The sequence below is a fragment of the Bos mutus genome, unplaced genomic scaffold (assembly GCF_027580195.1).
Source record: "Bos mutus isolate GX-2022 unplaced genomic scaffold, NWIPB_WYAK_1.1 CTG287, whole genome shotgun sequence".
In the NCBI taxonomy this organism is placed as follows: domain Eukaryota; kingdom Metazoa; phylum Chordata; class Mammalia; order Artiodactyla; family Bovidae; genus Bos; species Bos mutus.
This window is the reverse complement of record NW_027219784.1, coordinates 41240-52041: the sequence shown is the minus strand read 5'-3', so window position 1 is coordinate 52041 and position 10802 is coordinate 41240. Positions and strand designations below refer to the sequence as shown.

Below are 10802 nucleotides of genomic sequence, written 5' to 3'. Positions count from 1 at the left end.
AAAGTGATCTCTGTTAGAGAACTGAATTCAATATTGGGCAAAATATGCTATTCTCTTAATTCACAAATCAATTTTCTTAAATGAAATCAAATATACAATATTTGGCAATACTGAATTCCTGCCATTTAATAAGAGCCACTATGAATGATATCATATTTTTCTATCAATATTTGTTTTCTATAGTGTGCATGTCCACTGAGTCAGTTCCTGTCCACATTCACAAGGGCAATATGTATAGTGGGAAAGTTGATTATAGAAAGCACAGTTTCTCCACCAGGTCTTCCTGGGGAGCTAGAGGGACACAGAGTTGCAGTCAGGACATGGGTGAGGATGCTTATCAATCACTCAGTGTTTCTTTCTTCTTTTTTTTTTTTTTTTTTTTTTGAAGGGGACATAGGGTCGAGTGTATGCATGAGGGAGGTTAGTAGCTATGGACCGAGCTGCTGTTGAATCATCCTTTTTGCTGGATGAAGGAGAGCAAAGGAGAGGAGAAGGAAAGAAATGAAACAGAGTTTTTGCATTTTGACTAGGGATAACCTAAATGATCGGGGAAAAAGTAACACTAAAATGCATGCCAGCTTTCAATGACAGAGACCCATGAACCTCCTGCCTGTTTAGAGCATCTGTTAAATGGTCCCTGTCTTCTGGATTTTTCTCAGATCATCGCCTCCCCAGGATCCACATTTGTAGCTACTGAATTTAGAATGTTTTCTCTCAGACTTTGTTCTTGATTAAAAGCAAACTCTGTTAGAGGACTGAATTCAATCCTACCTTTCCAAATAGCTACTATTAATCATGTGATATTTTTTCCCAGTCTTCATTTTCCAAACAATGTTTGCATGTCCACTGAGTCAGTGGCTGTTCACACACAGAAGTCATACATTTAGTGGGACAGTTCATTACAGAGAGGAAACATAGGCTGAACGCTGACTTTGTCTAACCCAGGATTACAACAATGTTCAGGAGATTACAACAAAAGTAATGGTCATTAGACTAACTACCAAGTTCCACTGTGAGATCTATTTGACACCTTCCATTGACTGTGTGCTACAGGGTCTAATCAATGTAAGGTTTATGGTAATGTCACCCAGTACAATGAAATGTTTCCCTGATAGAATCTGCTCTTGTTCTTGTTTAAGCAATGACACTAGCATCAACACATATGACCAACATTGTCTACACAAGGCCACACAACTCTCAAGATCTGAGAGCTGACCAGGAAGATGCGACCACATGGTGCCTTTTACCCTGATGACTGTGCCAAAGTTGGCTGTTAATCCACCTTTGGTTGCCCTGGGTTTCATGACAACTGAGCCCACCTTAAAATGAAGTCTGGAGAACTCTGGAGCTGCTAGTACCTCCAGGCATGGACACAGATGCAGGGACCCCTTTCTCCATGACTGAGGACCATGGCTGAGCAATAAGTGCAGGTCAGGGGTCCAGAGCAGACACACTGGGACCACCCATAGGTTCCCAGTTTGGCTTGTCCACTTAGGAGGTCAAGAGCTTGGGCTGTTTTTCTCAGCACCATCTCCATTTGAGGAAAATGAATATTAACCAAACTTGAGGAATGGCTGAGTTGAGGAAAGAGTCAGGTAATATATAGACAATGTCCAGTGGTGATGAGAAGTGTTGAGACAGTTCACAGTTGACTTGTGCTGTGTAAGAGGGAAACATCGCCTGAGGAAACACACACACATAGAGCTTCAGAATGACAACACATGGGCCCACACATGGGCCCCAAACCTGATTCACAGAAACCCACAGTATCTAAATGATGTATCTGTTTCCAAGTACCATAGAACACAGACATTGTTCTTTCCTGGGAGATCAGTCTCTTCTCTGCACCCCAGCCCACACCCCCCATAGGAATCCAGCATCAGGGTGACTCTGCAAAGCTAGCTGGCAAGAGAGCCCCAAAATCATCAGCTAAATTGTTCCTCAGAAGAGGGATGATCCCTGAATATTTACCATGTTCATTGGCTGCTCCATATGCCTGTGATTAGAGAGAAGAAAACACTGTGAAGGTGTCAGCATCATGTTTTCTCTGCAGTAAGTTTTGTTTATCTGAGTTTTTGTTTTCCTCAGGTAACTAAACTCTTAAAAAAATCAATTCCTGTTCCAAAAAAAAAAAAAGAGAGGACCCTTGTTGAAAAGGCTGGTATTCTTTCTTTTATTTTTATTTTTTTAAGATCTTTCAGTTTCCAGGAGGAAAAAGCCTTATTTCTACTAAGATGTCTCAGTTTAATTTGAACAGCAATTACAAATTTATTTTTGGAATGAGGAAAGTACCTAGACTAGTAACTGATGCTGTCTTTTTTTAATGTCCTTTTGAATCAAGTCTGTGTTGATAATAGAATCATCCTCAATATTTCCCCAGCCAAAGACTTGCATACATCAGTGGTAATGAATGTTGTCAGATTACTATAACTATATTCAACTGAATAAAAAATAAAGAAATGAAGCAATAATCTTATCCCAGATAAAGCCAGGTGAGCTTACCTTCAGGGTCCTCCGAGGCTGCTTCTTAGCCCAGGCCTCACGCGGTTTCACCACCAGGTCCTCCTGGAGAGCTAGAGGGATACAGAAGAGACATCAGGACACAGGTGAGGCTGCTTCCAAAGATCTCAGGTTTCTTTTTTGTTTGTTTGATGGGACATGGGGTGGAATGTGTACATGAGAGAGTTAGTAACTGGGGACTGAGCTGCTCTTGAACCTCCTCTTTGCTGGATGAATTAACCAAAAAAGACAACAAGCAGGAAGGAATGAAAGAGAGTGCTGCATTTAACTAGTGATATCCTAACCAATGGGGGGAAAAAACACTAAAGTACATGCTAGCTTTCAATGACAGAGACCCATGACACTCCTGCCTATTTAGAGCTTCTGGTAAATCACCCCTGTCTTCTGAATTTCTTCCTAGATCACAGCCTCCCCAGGATCCACAGTTGCAGCTACTGTACTTACCAAGTCTATGAGACTATGTTTTTTATTAAAAGCAAGCTGTTAGGACTGAATTCAATCCTATGTTTCCAAATATCTATTGTCAATCATGTGATATTTTTTCCAATCTTCATTTTCCAAAGAATGCTTGCACATCAACTCAGTTAGTGGCTGTCCACACTCACAGAAGTCATACATTTACTGGGACATTTCATTATGGTGAGGAAGCATGGGGTGAACACTGACACTCTCTGACCCAGCTCTGCAGGAGATTTACAACAAGAGTCACAGTGAGTAGGCTAACTATCAAGTTCCACTGTGAGATCTATTTGAAACCTTTCCTTGAGTGTGTTCTACAGGGTTTAGTTACTGTAAGGCTTATGGTAATGTCACCCAGTGCAATGAAATTTCACCCTGATGATAATCCGATTTTTTCCATCTTTAACCAATGACACTCACTAAAAGATATGACCTACAGTGTTTACACAAGGCCATGCAACTCTCAGAATCTGTGAGCTGACCAGGAGGATGTGAGTCCTGAGGTACCTTTCACACTAATGACTGTGCTAATTAAGTTGTCTACTAATCCACCTTTGCTTGCACTGGGTTCTGTGATCACTGAGCCCACCTTATAATGATTGGCATGGTCTGGACTTCTAGAAGCTAGTACCTCCAGGCATAAACATAGATGCAGGGACCTCCTTGTTCCATGACTAGGATTTCAAGGCTGAGTGGTAAGTGCAGGTCAGGGGTCCAGAGTAGTCACTCTGGGACCACCCCTAGGTTCCCTGTTTGGCTTGTCCACTTAGGAGGTCAAGGGCTGGGGCCATTTTTCTCAGCACCATCTCCATCTGAGGAAAATGAATATTAAGCAAACTTAAGGAATGGCTGAGCTGACGAAAGAATCAGGTAGTGTATCATCAATGTGCAGTGGTGATGTGAAGTGTTTAGGAAGCTTATAGTCAACTGCTGTGTAAGAGGGAAACATCTGAGGAAACACACAGACACACAGAAACACACAGAGCCTCAGAATCACACCACATGGGCCCACACCTGGTCCCCCAAACCTGATTCACATAAACCTGCTGCTGCTGCTGCTAAGTCGCTTCAGTCGTGTCCGACTCTGTGCGACCCCATAGACGGCAGCCCACCAGGCTCCCCTGTCCCTTGGATTCTCCAGGCAAGAACACTGGAGTGGGTTGCCATTTCCGTCTCCAATGCATGAAAGTGAAAAGTGAAAGTGAAGTCACTCAGTCGTGTCCGACTCCTAGCGACCCAATGGACTGCAGCCTACCAGGCTCCTCCATCCATGGGATTTTCCAGGCAAGAGTACTGGAGTGGGGTGCCATTGCCTTCTCCTCACACAAACCTACAGCATCTAAATGATGTAGCTGTTTCCAGAGACCATAGAACACAGACATTGTTCTTTCCTGGGAGATCAGTCTCCTCTCTGCATGCCAAGCCCACACTCCCTGTAGGAAGGAATCCAGCATCAGGGCGCCTCTCCAACCAGAGCAAGCAAGATAGCCCCGTCTTCATTAATTAGACTGTTTCTCGGCAGAGAGATGATCCCTGAATATTTACCGTGTTCATAGGCTGCTCTGGATTCCTGTAATTAGAGAGAAGAAAACACTGTGAGGGTGTCAGCTTCTCTTCAGTAAGTCTTTGTAATCTGAATTTGGCCCTCAGATAACTAAAACTCTTTGGTCAATGCTCCCCCATCTCCCAAAAAACAGAGAGGACTCCTGTTGAAAAGGCTGGGCTCTTTCACTTAAGATATTTCAGTTTCCAGGAGGAAAAAGTTCTGTTGATGAAAGTCCTACAGTAGTAGTTGACGGTATTTTTTAGTCTCCTTTTGAATCAGGTCTGTGTTGATAACAGATTTAACCTCAATATTTCACCAGCAAGGAATTGCATACATAAGTGTTAAAATGCATTGTCAGATTACTATAACTGAATGAAACAGAAAGAAGTGAAACAGCATCTATGTGAGACACAGACAGTTGAGCTTACCTCCAGGGGTCGGAGAGGCGGTTCCTCAGCCCTGGCCTGGGGCAGTTCCAACACCAGGTCCTCCTGGGGAGCTGGAGGGAAACAGAAGGCCATCAGGACAGAGGAGAGGCTGCTTACAAAAATCTCAGGGTTTTTGTTTGTTTGTTTGATGGGACATGGGGTGGAATGTGTACATGAGAGAGGTTAGTAACTATGGACTCAGCTGCTCTTGAATCCTCCTCTTTGCTGGATGAAGTACAAGAAAGGGGACAAGCAGGAAGGCAATGAAAGAGAGTGCCTGCATTTAACTGGTGATAACCAAACCAATGGGGAAAAGTGAAACATTACAATGCATGCCAGCTTTCAAAGACAGAGACCCATGACCCTCCTGCCTGTTTAGAGCTTCTGGTAAATCACACCTATCTTCTGGATTTCTTCCTAGATCACTGCATCCTCAGGATCACTGTTTCAGCTATTGTACTTACCAAGTCTGTGAGACTTTATTCTTGATTAAAAGTAAACTCTTGTTAGAGGACTAAATTCAATACTACCTTTCCAAATAGCTATTATCAATCATGTGATGTTATTTCCCAGGCTTGATTTTCCAAACAATGTTTGCATGTCCACTGAGTCAGTGGCGGTTCACACTCACAGAAGTCACACTTTTAGTGGGACAGTTCATTATGGAGAGGAAGCATGGAGTGAACCTGACTGTCTCTGACCCAGCTGTGTATGAGATTTACGACAAGAGTCATGGTCACTAGACTATCATGTTCCACTGTGAGCTTTATTTGACCATTTCCCTTGAGTGTGTACTACAGGGTTTAATCAATGTGAGGTTATGGTAATGTTACCCAGTACAATGAAATACATCTCTTTTGATAATATGCTTTTGTCCTTGTGTAAACAAAGACAGGAACACCAACACATATGACTTCCACACTACAAAAGGCCACCCAACACTCAGAATCTGTGAGGTTACCAGGAGGATATGAGTACTGAGATTCTTTTCCCAATAATGACGTTTCCAAAGTTGGTGTTAATCCACCTATGGTTACCTGGGTTCCTTGACCACTTGCCCACCTTATAATGGTGGGCAGGATCTGGACCCCTGGACCTGCTAATACCTCCTGGCATGGATATAGATGCTGAGACTCCCTTTCCGCATGACTAGGATCACACTGGTGACTGGTAGGAGCAAGTCACTCCTCCAGAGGAACCAAACTGAGATCAACCCTAGGTACTAAGTTCGGCCTTTCCACTAGGACATTAAGAATTTTGGCCATTTGTCTAATTACCATCTTCACCTGAGGAAAATTAATATTAAGCTATTTTGGGGAATGGATTCCCTGATAGCTCAGTTGTTAAAGAGTCTGCCTGCAATGCTGGATACCTGTGTTTTATCCCTGGGTTTGGAAGATCCCCTGGAGAAGGGAAAGACTACCCACTCCAGGATTCTGGCCTGGAGAATTCCATGGACTCTAGTGCATGGGGCTGCAAAGATTTGAATACAAACTGAATGACTTTCACTTTCATTTTGAGGAAAGACTGAGTTGAGGAAAGAATCAGGTAATGTATAGTCAGTGTGCAGTGGTGATGAGAAGTGTTTAGAAAGTTCACAGTTGACTAGTGCTGTGTAACAGGGAAACTTCTCCAGAGGCAACACACACAGACACAGAGCTTCAGAATCACACCACTTGGGCTCACACAAGGGCCCCCAACCCTGATTCACACAAACCCACAACATCTAAATGATGTAGTTGCTTCCAGGTACCATAGAACAAAGACACTGTTCTTTCCTGGGAGATCAGTCTCTTCTCTGCACCCACAGCCCACACCCCAAGTAGGAATCTAGCATCAGGGCCACTCTCCAACCAGAGCCAGTCAGAGAACCCCACCTTTATCAGTTGGATTGTCCCTCAGCAGAATGATGATCCCTGAATATTTACCGTGTTCACAGGCTTCCCCGGATTCCTGTGATTGCAGAGAAGAAAACAGAGTGAGTGTGTCAGCATCTTGAGTTTTCTGCACTAAGTCTTCTGTTATCTGGTTTTTGTCCTCAGGTAACTAGCACTCTTTACTTCAGTGGCTCCAAAATAAAACAGACAGTCTCCTGTTGGAAAGACTGGTCTGTTTCACATAAGATCTCTCAGTTTTAATTTGACCAACGTTTACAAATTGTTTTTCAAGAAAGAAAACTTTCTGCTGAGCAAAGTACCTACAGTAATAAATGATGCTGTCTTATTTAAATGTCCTTTTGAATCAGGACTGTGTTGATAATAGATTTATCCTCTCTACTTTCCCAGCCAAGGATTTGCATGCCTCAGTGGTAACGTAAATTGTCAGATTACTATAACTGTATTCGACTGAAAGGAAAATAAAGAAGTGAAGCAGCAGCCTTGCCCCGGTTAAGAAAGGTGCACTTACGTCCACAGTCCTCAGAGGCTCGTCCTCAGCCCAGCCCTGGGGCAGCTCCACCACCATGTCCTCCTGGGGAGCTGGAGGGACACAGAACAAACAGCACAGGGACACAGGTGAGGTGCTCACTAACCTCTCAGGAGCCTTTTTCATTGGAGGGGCATGGGGTGGAGTGTATGCATAAGGCATTAGTAACTATGGACTGAGTTGCTATTGAATCATCCTCTTTGTTGTATAAATAAGAGCAAATCAGAGGAGCAGGAAATAATGAAACTAAACTTCTGTATTTAAACTAGTGATAACATAACAGTTCGGGAAAAAAGAAACACTGAAATGCATGCCACCTTTCGATGACAAAGACTCATGAAACTCCTGCCTGTTTATATCTTCTGCAAAACCACCCTATCTGGAAGGATTTCTTCCTAGATCACTGCCTCCCCAGGATTCAGTTTCAGCTGATGCACTTATTAAGTTTTCTGTGAGATTTTGTTCTTGATTAACAGCAATCTCTGTTAGAGAACTGAATTCAACCCTACCTTACCAAATAGCTATAATCTATCATGTGATGTTTCTTCCTAGTCTCCATTTTCTGAACAATATTTGCACATCCACTGAGTCAGTGTTTGTTCACACTCATTGAAGCCATACATTTAGAGGGACAGTTCATCATGGAGAGAAAGCATGGGGTAAACGTCGACCTTCTTGGACCCTGGTGTGCAGGAGGTTCACAACAAGAGTCAAGGTCACCAAGGAGAATGTCAAGTTCCATTGTGAGATCTATTTGACACCTTCCCTTAAGAGTGTGCTACAGGGTTTAACCAATGTAAGGCTTATGGTAATGTCACCCAGTACAATGAAATATCTCCTGATGACAATCTGCTTTTGTCCTTGGTTAAGCAATGACACTAGCACCAACAGATATGGCCTGTACTGTCTAAACAAGGGAACACAACTTTCAGATCTTTGAATTGACCAGGAGGATAGAATCCCAAGGTGCCTTTCACAATAATGACTGTGCCAATGTTGGCAATAATCCACCTATGTTTGCCCTGGGTTCCATGACCACTGAGCCCATCTTACAATGATGGGCACAATCTGAACCTCTGGAGCTCTAGTACCTCCAGGCATAAACGTAGATGCAGGGACCCCCTTGCTCCATGACTGAGGATCCCATGGTTGAGTGATAAGTGCAGGTCAGGGGTCCAGAGCAGACACACTGGGACCACCCCGAGGTTTTCAGTTTATTCTTTTCCACTTAGGAGGTCAATAGCTTGGTCCATTTTTCTCAGCACCATCTCCATTCCAGCAAAATGAATATTAACCAAACTTGAGGAATGACTGAGATGAGGAAAGAATTAGGTAATCTATAGCCAGTGCACAGTGTGATGAGAAGTGTTTAGAAAGTTCACAGTTGACTTGTGCTTTATAAGAGGGAAACATCTCCTGAGGAAACACACACAGACAGCTTGAGAATCACACTGCATGGGCTCACACATGGGACCCAAACCCACGCATCTAAATGATGTAGTTGTTTCCAGGTACCATAGAGCACAGACATTTTTTTTCTGGGAGATCAGTCTCTTATCTGTACCCCCTGCCTTCACCCCCTTTAGGAATCCAGCATCAGGGCAACTCTCCAAACAGAGCTGGCAAGAGATTGCCACCTTCATCAACTAGATTATTTTCATCAGAGGGATGATCCCTGAATAATTACCATGTTCACTGGCTTGCTCACGTGCCTGCAATTAGAAAGAAGAAAACGGTGTGAGTGTGTCAGTGTCTTGAGTACTGTGCATTCAGGTCTTTTGTTCTCTTTTTCTTGTCAGAAAACCGAATGGGAATGTGCTGTTCAGTCCGTAGCCCCAAAAGAACAATAGAGGACACCTGTGGGAAAGGCTGGCGCTCCTCCTGGAAGAGCACTCCAGCTCATTTTCACCAGTAATTAAAACTTTCATTTCAGGAAGGAACAGTTTCTGCTGAGGAAACTGCTCCCGATTCCAGTTTTTAATTTATGTTGTCATTTTTGAAAAACATCCTTTTGAATAAGTTATCTGCTGGGAGAAATTCATCCATCAAATTAAAAACTGTTTCTATGAACTGTCTGGAATAATTTGAACCTTTATCTGAATTCAGCTAGAAAATAAAGTTATGAAGCAACACTTTTATCTCAGATGAATAGGAGGCACTTACTATGGAGTTGGGCAGAGCCTCTTCCTCCAACGTTGAAATGGATAGCCCTCAAGATGGTCCTCAGGGAGCTCTAGGAGGACATAGAGGAATTTTCAGGACATCTGTGATGCTGATCGGGAAGACCTTGTTAATGTGGACACATCGGGGGAGTGTGTGGATGTGGGTGGTTAATAAGTGTTGGCTGAAATCTGTTGGACAACCTTTCTCATGGGTGGAGGAAGGCAAAGGAGATGAATGTTTCAGAAATGAGTCAGAGAGCCTTAAGCTTTCTGGCTAAGGGGAACCTGATCGACTTGAAACTCGGTCTGACAGAGGGAAGCACTAAAAATCACACTATGCTTCAGTAGTCATGTACAGTTGTGAGACTTGGACCATTAAGAAGGCTGAGTGCCAAAGAATTAATGCTTTAATGCTTTAGAATAGTGGTGCTGAAGAGACTCTTGTGAGTTCCTTGGACAGCAAGGAGATCAAACCAGTTAATCATAAAGGCAATCAATCATGAATATTCATTGGAAGGACTGATGCTGAAACTTCAATACTTTGGCCACCTGATGTAAAGAACAGGCTCACTCAAAAAGCCCCTGATGCTGGGAAAGACTGAGGGCAGGAGGAAAAGAAGGGGCCACAGAGGATGAGATGTCTGGATAGCATTTTTGACTCAATGGACATGAATTTGAGCAAACTCAGGAAGATAGTGAAAGACAGGGAAGCCTGGTGTGCTTCTGTCCATGGGCTCACAGACATAACTTAGCGACTGAGCATTGTCATAAAAAATACATTGTATTTATTCTTTTCATAATTTTTAAGAATTAAAAAGTTCCATCAGTTCAGTTCAGTTGCTCAGTCGCGTCCGACTATTTGTGACCCCATGAATCACAGCACACCAGGCCTCCCTGTCCATCACCAAATCCCAGAGTCCACCCAAACCCATGTCCATTGAGTCGGTGATGCCATCCAACCGTCTCATCTTCTGTCATTCCCATCTCCTCCTGCCCTCAATCTTTCCCAGCATCAGGGTCTTTTCAAATGACTCAGCTCTTCACATCAGGTGGCCAAAGTATTGGAGTTTCTGCTTCAACATCAGTCCTTCCAATGAACATTGAGGACTGATCTCTTTTAGGTTGGAATGGTTGGATCTCCTTGCAGTCCAAGGGACTCTCAAGAGTCTTCTCCAACACTGCAGTTCAAAAACATCAATTCTTTGGTGCTCAGCTTTCTTTATAGTCCAACTATCACATCCATACATTACTACTGGAAAAACC

At 43.3% G+C, this 10802-nt stretch overlaps 1 long non-coding RNA gene across 1 annotated transcript; it reads right to left on the bottom strand.

The window, feature by feature from the left end:
• Positions 1–2501: 2501 nt before the first annotated feature.
• LOC138986947 (uncharacterized) lies at positions 2502–5035 on the bottom strand. The gene is made up of 3 exons (XR_011463492.1): positions 4954–5035; positions 4525–4549; positions 2502–2573 (listed from the first exon to the last, which is right to left on the bottom strand). It is a non-coding gene; the product is annotated as an uncharacterized lncRNA (long non-coding RNA).
• Between the last annotated feature and the right edge of the window lie 5767 nt (positions 5036–10802).